Raw genomic sequence first — 11,053 nt, 5'->3', positions numbered from 1 at the left:
TTAAGGGACACCCTGGTCTGCACAGTGCACATAATAGGGCGGAAAAAGGACGATATTAGCAGCAAAGCAAAGCACGGTGCCAAGCGATACCATTCAGAGTCTTCAGCATGCCATCGCACTGGAATGGGTGCGATATAATGACCAGGTGAGGGGAAAGAGAAGGATACAAAGCTAAGGTATATCAAACCAAGCATAAGGGAAATACGATGGTGGGAAAGAAGAAAAGAGAGAAATAAAGCTAGGCCACACCGAAGGTTTCACATTCAAGGATAGTGGAAGTGAAAGTGGGATTGGGACTTGGTATGGGGATAGTATTCGTCTATTACCTACCTACCAGTTTCCAGGCTGTCTTTATTGCGGTCGAGAGCCAGAGGGTCGAAAATCCTTGGGACGTAGAAGGCGCCGGCCGATTCAGGGAGCTGGATTGAAGCTGTATTGTGTATCAATTGTATGCAAGCTGTTGAAGTTCTTATGTCGTGGCAGAAAGGAAAAGAAGAATGTGTTTTGGAGCAAGCCGTACAAGACACGGAACTCAATACAATGATGTCAAAGGTCAAAAGAGCGAAAGAGAGATAGCAATGTAGAATAGGAAGTCCAATGTCTAAAAGGGAAGTGATGAAGAGAAAAGTGCAGGACGGCTTTTTTCTTGTTCAAAGAGCGCCTCAAATTTTCGACAGGGTCCGAGTTTCGAGGAATCGAAGGCAATGGCAATGGCAATGGCAAAAGGAAAGGAGGGGCTGGCCAAAGACAAAGATTAGTGTGAGAATTAAGAAGAGCAAAAGAAGACAAAGAGAGGAAGAAATAAAGAGGAAGATAAAGGGCCGTCCGTTGTGGAGATAAAGAGAAAGCTAGTGAAAGAAAAGATAGAGCAAGAAAGAAGTAGGAGAAGATGAGTAAGAAGGGTCAAAAAGAAGAAAAAAAAAAGCAGGAGCCAACGTAATGCTACTTCTTATTCATCAACCAAGCGATTATGAGAAGAGAGGGTAGTAGTACGTACTAGCGAAAGGGAAGGGAAGGTGGAAAAACATGAAGAATTTTAGAAGAAGTAGGGCAAGAACAGGAGGGTCATATTATAGCCAATTAGACAGCAACGACAACGACAGCGATGCCAAAATGGCAGGGACGAAAAGAACAGCTCAGGGAACGCATCAATAGCCTAATACCTAAGAGGCAGACAACGGAAGAGCAAGTACGGCCCAGCAAAGTGAGTGCGCAAGCAACATCCAAAGCCAGGTATGGAAAATTCAAATGTTCTTTCTTTGTATGGGATAAGGACCAGGGATGGTATTATTGCGTTTGCTAAAGTTGAGGAATTTTTCTGAGGGTTTACTCTACGTTGAAAGGGATAAATTGCAAGAGCACCAGCTAGACCCCAAGACGCCCCTCCCCCCTCCCCTCCGCCCAAAAAAAGAAGGAAAGAGCAAATGAGGCGATGATAGGAAGAGGGACGGCAGTCCAAGATAGGCTCAAGAATGATGGCACGATGAGAGAAAAGCATTAAGTCTCTCACTTGACGTGACGGGCTTGATGAGATAGCGGCTTTGAGCAAACTTCAAGGCAAATCCAAGGGAAGGAAGGGTTAAGCAGATGGAGAAAAGCGAATATAATCATAGAGCTAAAATCAATAAAACATGTAGTTAAATTCACAAGCTAAAATTCAGGGACCAATTCAAAAGCTGTCAAATCAGGAACTGCAGCAATCATCAAGGCAAAAGTCAGCACAGACCGAAAGAGAAACCAAAAGGCAAGAGCAATGAAAGAAAGGGAAACAGGGAAAAAGGAAAACTGTGCAACTGCTATTCTTTTTTTCTCTTCTTTTGCTTTTGCTCTCACCTCTGCCTCTGCTCGACTGCAGTTTCCAAGGAATAGAAAGCAAAGGCTGCCAGCACACAGCCAATAGTACTTTCTTGTCAAACAGAGAGGCAGGCAAGCAAACTGACTAGCGCCTGAATGAAGCCACAAAGTACCCCACTTTCCATTCCAAACTAGACTTTCCTCAATTTATTTCCTTTGTTCTTCTATTGCGTCAACTATGCTTTCCTTTAGGCTCAAGATCCCCCACCAAGGGTTTTCTTTTGGATTAGCAAATGAGCAGCGAAAAATCGATATTGGGCATCTGTCAGGCTCCTTTTTTTTTTTTTTATTCTTGCACTTTCTCTCCTTTTCTGTGCTTTCTCCAATTTCAGCATATTCACATGTGTCCTAACCCTTACTTTCTTCACTTCTCTTCCAAGTACTGGTCTTGCTGAAAGCCTCATTGCCCTTAAGGACAGCACCAAAAAGAGATAGAGAGAGACATAGACACCACTGTGGTAAAGGCAAATTCTAGCAAGTTCAGGTACAGTTAGCAAGAATAATCTAGGCCCTGACAGCTTGGCTGTAGTTCTCGCTAGACCTGGGGCGGCCTAGACGAGAGTGAGGAAAAAAAGTCAGTCAACGTAAGTACCTAGCTATGGGCAAGGGAAGCGGCGCATGCATGAAGAGCCCATGCAGGTTTGCCTTATGCAGGAGTACGTAAAGCAAGGGTGCGGGTACTTGTGGGCTGGCTGGCCGACCATGACCTAAATTTCTCTACCTTGCATGCAATGGGCTCCCTTGTAGCGACTAACGCTTGTCTCTACTCTAGCATGCTAATTAGGACATGCTAGTAGAAGCGCTCCCAGAGGCCCTCCTATTTGACCAGACATTCATGAGCTGCGCCGAGGATAGAAAATGAGACGAGGCCTGTGAGATATGTAGATAAGTGATCTGATGATTTCTGTACATAAATGGCGATGGTATTTAGATGGAAATCTAAGCTTGCTGCTAGCCAAGATAGGAGTAGCGTCTAGTCTAGCTTGAGACCTGTGATACATCTTGTACATGCATGTGTAAGTATATATGCATTCACAGCCGGAAGCTAGCAAAAAAACGCCCCAGTAGCCTGTGAAAAAAAGGGCCCTAGAGTTCCAGTAGCAAGCACAGCATTACATAGGTCAATGTGCTGTTTCAGTTTAGACACTTAGTACTTAGCGTTGACACTGACAAAAGGTTGACAAGTCGCCCTCTGCACTTGTCTACAAACAAAGAACGAAGCTAATGTGGCAGGACTTTTACCGCCTAATGATAGAGGCGGACAGAGCCTCCACGAGGCACAGCAAGAAAGCTAGCAGGTGCACAGTGGTAATGGAGTCTAAAAAAAAAGAAAGGGCTGGGGCAGTAGTTGAGGTCTTGGTCTGATTCGCTTCGTTTACCCCGTTCATTGGCTATTTTCCAGCTCTCCACTCCCCCAAACCTTTTGTCGAAAGAAGAAGGGACGATACGAATAAGGAAAGAAAGAAAGACAGAGCAAGGGCAGGCTGTATGTCGAATAGTGACACAGACCCTTCCTCCATATTGCCGGGTACTTTCACATTGCGCACACAGGCACTCAAGACTCCCCGGGCCCTGTCACTTGAGAAGTGCTATCAAGCTTATCAAGGAATGAGGGAGAGCGGAGATGCAGAGAGTAGTGCCGCTGGCTTAATCTCAGAAAAGGGCTGCGCTTCGTTTACAAGAGATAGAAATAAGTCCATATATTGTCAAGTTCAAACAAGACCAGCCATGTGCGTGATTGAGCACACCTGCATGGAGTTGTAGTGTCAGCCACACACATCAAAAGTACGAAGACTAGAACTCGGAACATGTACTATCGGCGTAGCACGTAGGGCATGACATGAGCTCTAGATCTTTCTATTTTCCCTTAATTTGGGCCTTTGGTTTCCCAACTCTTAAGATGCCACAGGCTATTGGTAGTTTCCTTTTTTTGAACCGTACTCTTGCTCTTGGCCGTTCCCCTTTCTCCCAAAGAGTTGGTGTATACCAGTACCTTCAGTATCCTTGCTTCCCGTCTAGTATAGAGTAGAGAGCCGGCTGATTAGCCAAACGCTGTAATTGGCCAAAGAGACAGAGGGGCTTTTGAGCAAGCTAGCCAACAAGCGGTAAACAAGGCCTGTTTCTTTTCGTTCGTTGGCTCTTTGACTTTTTTTTCTTTTATTTTTCGCATTTTCTTGTCTCGGCTCCTGTTAAGTTGAAGGAAGTTTGGCAAAATACAAATTTGCGCAGCGAGGCTGCCCCTCGTCAGGAAGTGACTTGGCTTGCTACTTGCTGCAGTCACCTACGCCAACGTCAATGCCAACTCCAGATTTGTCATATCATGGAATTAGCTCGCAACGGGTAGTAGCCATGTTTGATCATTTCCGTTTCCTTTTTTTGGCAGCTCCCCTTCTTTTTGCATTGCCGCTTTCCAGCCTCCTATTTAGCTATATTCCGGTTCTTGCAGTTTCGATGGCCAGTTGTTTTAATGGTCACTGCCTCGAACGGTATTTTTCGCCTTGGAAATCTCCTTGAAAATCGCCTTGGAAATAGGGCAGTTGCATACGACATGTTGGTTTGTATAGGCTGTAATTGATTCTAATTGGAGAAACAGCCAATCCTACCCTCTAATTTTGGCGGCCCCCTTCTTTCTAACGAAAGGCGCTATGCTGTGCGTGCACCTCCTAGCAGCAACAGGCCAGCAGCACTGCATGTCTACATGGCTGTGTCGTAATTCTTTTTTCGGAGCATCTGGTTTATTAAGTCAGACGGATATCATATCTGTGCTAAATCAGCTGCCTCAAGTAGCTTCAAAAATGAACCAACACTCGTAGCAAGTCTCACAAACCTAGTATATCACATTCTAGGGTAGCGCTCGCATCTAGGCCTTCTTGCTGCACTATCATGCGGGCATACTGCACTGCATGTGCGTTTGATGTCTTGGAATCGTTGTGTTTCCCTCCCATTTTGAGACGAAATAATACACTCTTCTGTGAATCTACATCATGCAGTGTATTATTCATTTCTAGCTCCCCCTCTCCCTGCATTGAACTGGGCGAAAGGGGCCGGGCAGGAAGTTAAACACTCGTTGGGCCAGTGAAACATTTGCCTCGGATGCAATGGATGTGATGTGAGAGACTAGGGCCTACCAACAGAACAAGTACAGATGAGGTTGCTGAAGGCACAGAGCGTTTAAAGAGCAAGGCGATAGACACCAACACGCTTAGCCAATCCGGGTTAAATAGACAATCAAGGGCACTGCTTCATTAATGTATGATAGGACAACAATGCATAAAACTTGTATTTCATGGCCTTAGGGACCAAGCAAGTTGTCGTTGCTTCATAGCCACTAGAATCCCGTAGCGCATATTAGTGCACCCACTTGTGGTTACATTGCGTGGCAAAAAGCACAGGAAAGAGAGAAAAAGGCTGACTGACTGAGTAGTTTGTGCTTACCACTTTCAATTAGTGCAGTTTCCCATATACAAGCGATCAGAGACATAGTGGTCAAGACAAACAGAGGGATGAAACGCTGCAAAGTAGCCCTCGAACCGTGAGAAGAAACTGCCCGATTAAGGTATTGCTGAGACAGCTTATTTATTGATGCGGATAAGCTAAAACTGAGATAGTAGTTGCATCAATACATAGCCAACAAACGCATCTCGTTGGGCGATTGCAGCTTCTCCTATTTGCATTCACATGAAGAGCACATATAGGGGTCACGTGGGCCTTTAAAAGGCCCCTTGTTTTTTTCTTTTTTCTGGAACCCATGTTGGTCTGTGCTGGCTTTACAAGAAGGCCCGCTCCACTGTAAAGGTATGAACAGGGAGGCAGAGAAAAACGAAAGCTGTGCTTGTTTCTAATGGAGGCTTTGATCCCATTACCCTCATAAACCGACCCAGCTGAGAAATGGGAAGAATGCAGGCTAGTGTCTCTTTTCTTTTTGCCGTGTCATATCAGGTAGATCCTGTCTTTTTCTTTTCCTGTTCTCACTGGCGGGATCGACATATTTCTTGGTATTAGTTATGGACCAAAATACCTAGTTTAGGCGTTAAGGCGCTGGCATTGTGTACGGGTCATGTAGCCTCCCTTACCACGCTACGTCTCTCCCTTTTAAGCCTGCTATATTCCAACCCTAAGAGTGTTGACTAGTATACGGAATGGGGTTATTGCAGGATGGGTTCTACAGATGTTTGTAGCCAATACCTCAAATCCCCAATCCTCAAAAGCCAATTTACCATCTACAATAGACAATCACATGGCCACTAAATCATTAAGGCTACTTATGTCTATTGCCGCTTCATTACACTCCAAGCTTTATCCAAAACTAAGGTCAAGGCCTCAATTCCACAAATGTCAAAGCCCCCCTCCTCCTCCAAAAAAGAAAAGAGCTAATAGCTAATAATTTGACTAAGCCCCAGGCCAGCCCACCCTCAATCATAATCATGCTCTCGAGTTAATCCCGGCCTAATATCGACGTTTTGCAACTCGCTCGTTCGCTTGCTACTCGCTTTACGTGTTGTTCAGCTGGGAATGGCTAGTCTGATTCTGCAGCTAATACGACAGTATTGCATTGCTTGGTGCTGGACACCCATAAAGAAGGGGAGAACACGTTAAGCAATATGGATGGATGGGGAAGGCCCCATCGCCATAAATATAGGAGTAGTTTAGGTCTCTTTCTAGGCTGCATGGGGGGGTAGAGGCTTCATGGGTCGATGTGAGCACTGTGGATTCTGCCGCATTTACCTAACCTGGCTATAAGACGAATTCCTGGAGATCGCGTTGGTGCGCAGCTAAGCCCGCATCATATCCAGCTCTTACGAATTGCGGGCGATGCATCATTTTCCGAGAACTCGCGCTGATGATGTAACAGCTCACATCAGACCAGCTCAGACATCAGGCTCAGATAAGGGCAAGGCCTGCTGGGTCTGGGTGGTGATATCACACCGCTGTCCTCTAATACCAAGGGTGTCATATGAACATATTGGCAGCGCTGAGGGCGCACTGCATAAAGAACTCGGCGAGAGCGAGTTTTGGTTGCATCATGTAGCAGCAGCAAACTGAGCTTAACGGGTGGACGGACATCGAGGACGAGAAATGAGAGAGGTAGAGCGAGAAAGAGGGACGCAAGAGCGAGGGAAAGAAGACTAGAGAAAGAAGAGGGGCGTGGATGTAAGTGGGTTCCCCGGCGTTCCTTTGCTTTTCTGTCTCCCTTCTATTATAGACTCGACCATGAGGCGATCAGCGCGGGCCAAGTTAAGCGATGAAGCGATCACCTTTGTCTTAACAAAGTCTGCACATGCATGTCTGCGATGCGGACTGACCATGTATTGTATCGAGTATTGCACTGTACTTATGATGTGGATGATGTTGTATGTCGGTATGCGGCTTGGGGCGCAGATGGCTGTATTGTATGCGTATACATGCTTTGTCTTCGGTTTTGTCTGTTGTGGTAAGGGACTGGCAAGCGAGACAGAGATCAGCAGAGAAAGTGGGAGGTCCCGTCAGAGCAGGAATGATGGTGAGAGTGAGTGAGAATGCAGGTCTCAGCATCATTAGAGCAGCCCCATGCCCATCATCAGCTTGGGGGTGTGCATCATATCAGCTTTGATGGTTTCTTTTTCCCAGTGTCTTGTCTTGTCAGATGTCCGGTGCGGCTCCCCTTCGCCTCTCCCTTTTCTCGCCTCGTTTCCTGTTTCCCTCTCCCTTTGCCTGTTGATCTCACCCAAAACTGCCCATTCTTGAACTTGTCTTCCTAGGACAGGAACACGCACACCAAGGAGCTCTAGATCCGCGCTGCTCACCTGGTTTCCGGGCCAAGGATCGTGATGGCATTCCTTCCTTTGTAGTCCTGATGTCTCGCGTTATTCGGAACAAAGGATGTTGACAATGTTACGTGATGAGATTTGCTGCGGCAGATTGGCTATCAAGGCGGGCGGCACGATCTGAGTTTTCTTGTCATGATGTCCAGTTTTATGAAAAATTTTCAGTGCTCTTTTTTTTTCACTTCATTTTAGGCAATTTCTCCTTCCCTCGAATGGAGAAAAACCTTTCATCACGATAATCCGCTTTTGTTACGAGTCACTACTCGCCAAACGGCGTTTTCGAACACCATTTTTCCCCATCTGCTTAACAAGGCTCTGGCCGGCCTGAGCGGGCGTTTTGACTTCTTTGTATTTCATGCACAGGCTTCACTTTTTCTGCGTGCTTGTTTCCTAGACGCACGAACCAATTCAGGCCGATGTTCCAGATGATGAACTCATGGCTATTAAACCGTAAGTGTGCAGTTCTGCACATATCTCCCGCCCGTGGTAGGCCTGTCTACTGATCCACTGGTGATGCCTCTAGGGATTTTTCTTCTTTCTTTTCAATTCGTGTTCTCCCTCCACTTGTCGCCTCCGATCCTTTCTCGGCTCCAGTCCACAATGACTTTGACCCTAAGTGCCTGTCTATCACCTCCATTTTCTTGGTCTTGAGACATTGGCTTCGGCTTATGCTTATGCTTGACTTCTGGTATGAAAAAAAACTGAAAAGTGCGCCTCAGAGTGTTAAAGCCGCCGGGCTTGCTTTTAAAGCGTTAAGGCATGTCCATTAGCTCCAGTGCCTGCTTACAGTGTTGAGTATCTATACATGCATGCCTCTACGTGCCACTATGTCCTGTACATATACAGGCTTATCCACCTGTTAGCACTGTCGAACCCCACCATCAAACCCTTTCCATCTCATATAGATCACAGTCTCTCTTCCTCAGTGCTGAAAAAAAAAACGAGAAGACTAGCAAAGCAGTACAAGAAAAAAGCCCGTTCGCCCGTCCTAAGCTTCCTTGATTCTTCTTTTCCTTTTCTTCTGCACAGCACAGACATTGAGACCAGGGCCTTTGTCGCCTAAAAAGACCCAGCCCAAAAAAAAAGACACTGTCCTCTTCCCCCACCCAAAGGGCCAGGCCAGGACCAGGGTTATGCTGTTCACGAACTTAGTCCCGGTCGCTTTGGCCGTACACAGCAGTCAAGAGAAAGCAGAAAGCCAAAGAGGATAGCCCGCCCCGGACCAGCCTCGTCTCTGTTCTCCTTTTCTGGTGCCTTTTTTTTCTATTTATGGTTCGGCGTCTTTCGCGATCTTGCATGTTGAGTACTTAATCCCTCTAATTCTATAATTCTCTCTCCATCTTCGAACAGCCGCACGACAACCCTCCCCTTAACTAAACCCCCATCCGTTCATACCCTGTCTCCTGTATATTTGCTGCTGATACTCAATAACTAGCTAGCGATTTATTGCTACTTACCACTACGACTGTAATTTGGCCCAAGTTCATGCTTGGAGGGCCGGGTTCTCCTGTCTAGTAAAAGTCACCACCAAGGAATTAAAGAAAGACAAAATCAGAACAACGATACAAAAAAGGAGTGAAAATCACATCCATATTACTTGTTCAAACATCAGTGTCCCTGTAATAATATCAAAGGGAGGGACAAAAAAGAAAAAAAAGGAAGAGATGTGTCGAAGAGCTCAAGCCTAGGCAAGCCCTAGACGTACCCAACGAGGCGGTCAAGAAGTGCATCGCCAACTTATCCCTCCCCCGGCCTATAGAACGTTTTGCATTGATTCTGCATTCCCCATAAGCCCGGCCACGTTTTCCGGGTGGCGGGTATGTGCAACGCAGCAGCGCAAGTGTAGATATTCACTATCAAAATACGTCCATTTACATTACTACACAGGCAACATCTCCCCATTTACTAACCGAAAACCAAGCCAAGCAAGCCCCAGTTACAGTACCCAGACTAGCCCAGCCCAGCCCAGCCCAGCCGTGAATATGCAATGTCCGCTTCCCGTCTCGTTTTCCCCTCGGTCCCGTCCATCCCTTTTGCTTAGGTAGCATTCCTTGGGGCTCATAGGAAGCCAAAATAACGCCTGGCTCTCTCGCTTGGGCTTTGGCCCCCTTTCATGAGGCTGGCAAGGAATAAGGGCGCTCCATTGCTCAAAGAACCCGGCAAGGCGGGTAAAGCAAGCAAGAAGTAGGAAGGGAAAATTGAGGAAAAAGAAAAAAAAAAGGGTTAGAACAGACAGCACATGCTCTATCTCCATTGCTCCATCATAAATTCAATTATTAGGCGCATAGCAAGCTAAACCACAAATCTGCTTTTGAAGTCTTGTATCCGAGAAGGAAGCGTTTGAGATTATATGTAACATGTATGTAGCCGGCCTTTTTAATTTTCGAGTCATGCGATCCATCAATGCCTCAATAGGGTTAACTACCTATATCTAGGGTCCTCCAATAACTTCCGCTCCCCCTGTTCTCTTCTGGGCAATCATTTTGCATCAATTTGCTAGGGCCATTCAACAACTGAAGACCTCTACGGCTTCTTCTACCTGTATATGCTCTTCTGTACCGCTGGCTACCTTTGGGCGGAGCCTCGCCTCTCTTGCTCGTGAAGCTTGGGTAAAAGAACAGGATCTGCTTGCCCCCCCCCTCCCCAGAGAACCTTGGACTACATGGTTTATCAAAAGCCTAAACTCAGAGCTTTATCTCTGAGATCTTGTATGGTCCAAGGGCCAACCCCAGCATGGATTGTGGCTGCTCTTAGGCCGATTCTACCCCAAAATCATACCAATAAGAAAAGCAAGTGGCGCAGTGTAGCATATCCTCAGACATACTAAGTAACTCAAAGCTATTCGCCATTATTCGTTGGTTATTGTTGAGTCCCATCTCTCCTTTCCCAGGTCTAGTTAGGAGTCTTGTAGATACGATAGAAAACCCTAACAACCGATAACCCTCAGACAGGAAAACTTATGGTTACACAAGAACGATTTTAAGGTGGCAAAGTCTGGATGGTATGGTATTTCTTCTTTGCATGAAGCCATTGTGTGCTTACTGTATGGCCACTATGAGATACTGTAAATGAGGGGAAATTATGAACTGAGTAATGAATGCGTACGCTATACACTACACTTAACCAGAATACAACAACTTCTGTATTTCCACTACGCAGATCTTCTCGAGAGCATCAAGTGCACTCTAATACAAAAAGATAATGGCTTAAAGGAGCAACAGAGCAATATAATTAAAAGCAACGCAAAAAAAGAAAAAAAAAGGGGGAAGCAACTCCTACTAAGGCAGGCAATAAGGACAAGAAAAGATCACGGTTTCGCAGCACAGTTGGGTTCGGACGAAATTTGGGATTAGCAGGCCGACCCTTCGTTCTTCTACTCTTCTGCAAAGCCATCA

The sequence above is a fragment of the Ceratocystis lukuohia genome (assembly GCF_044167205.1).
Source record: "Ceratocystis lukuohia strain C4212 chromosome Unknown Supercontig6_pilon, whole genome shotgun sequence".
Classification (NCBI taxonomy): Eukaryota; Fungi; Ascomycota; class Sordariomycetes; order Microascales; family Ceratocystidaceae; genus Ceratocystis; species Ceratocystis lukuohia.
Note: the sequence above shows the minus strand (reverse complement) of the source record.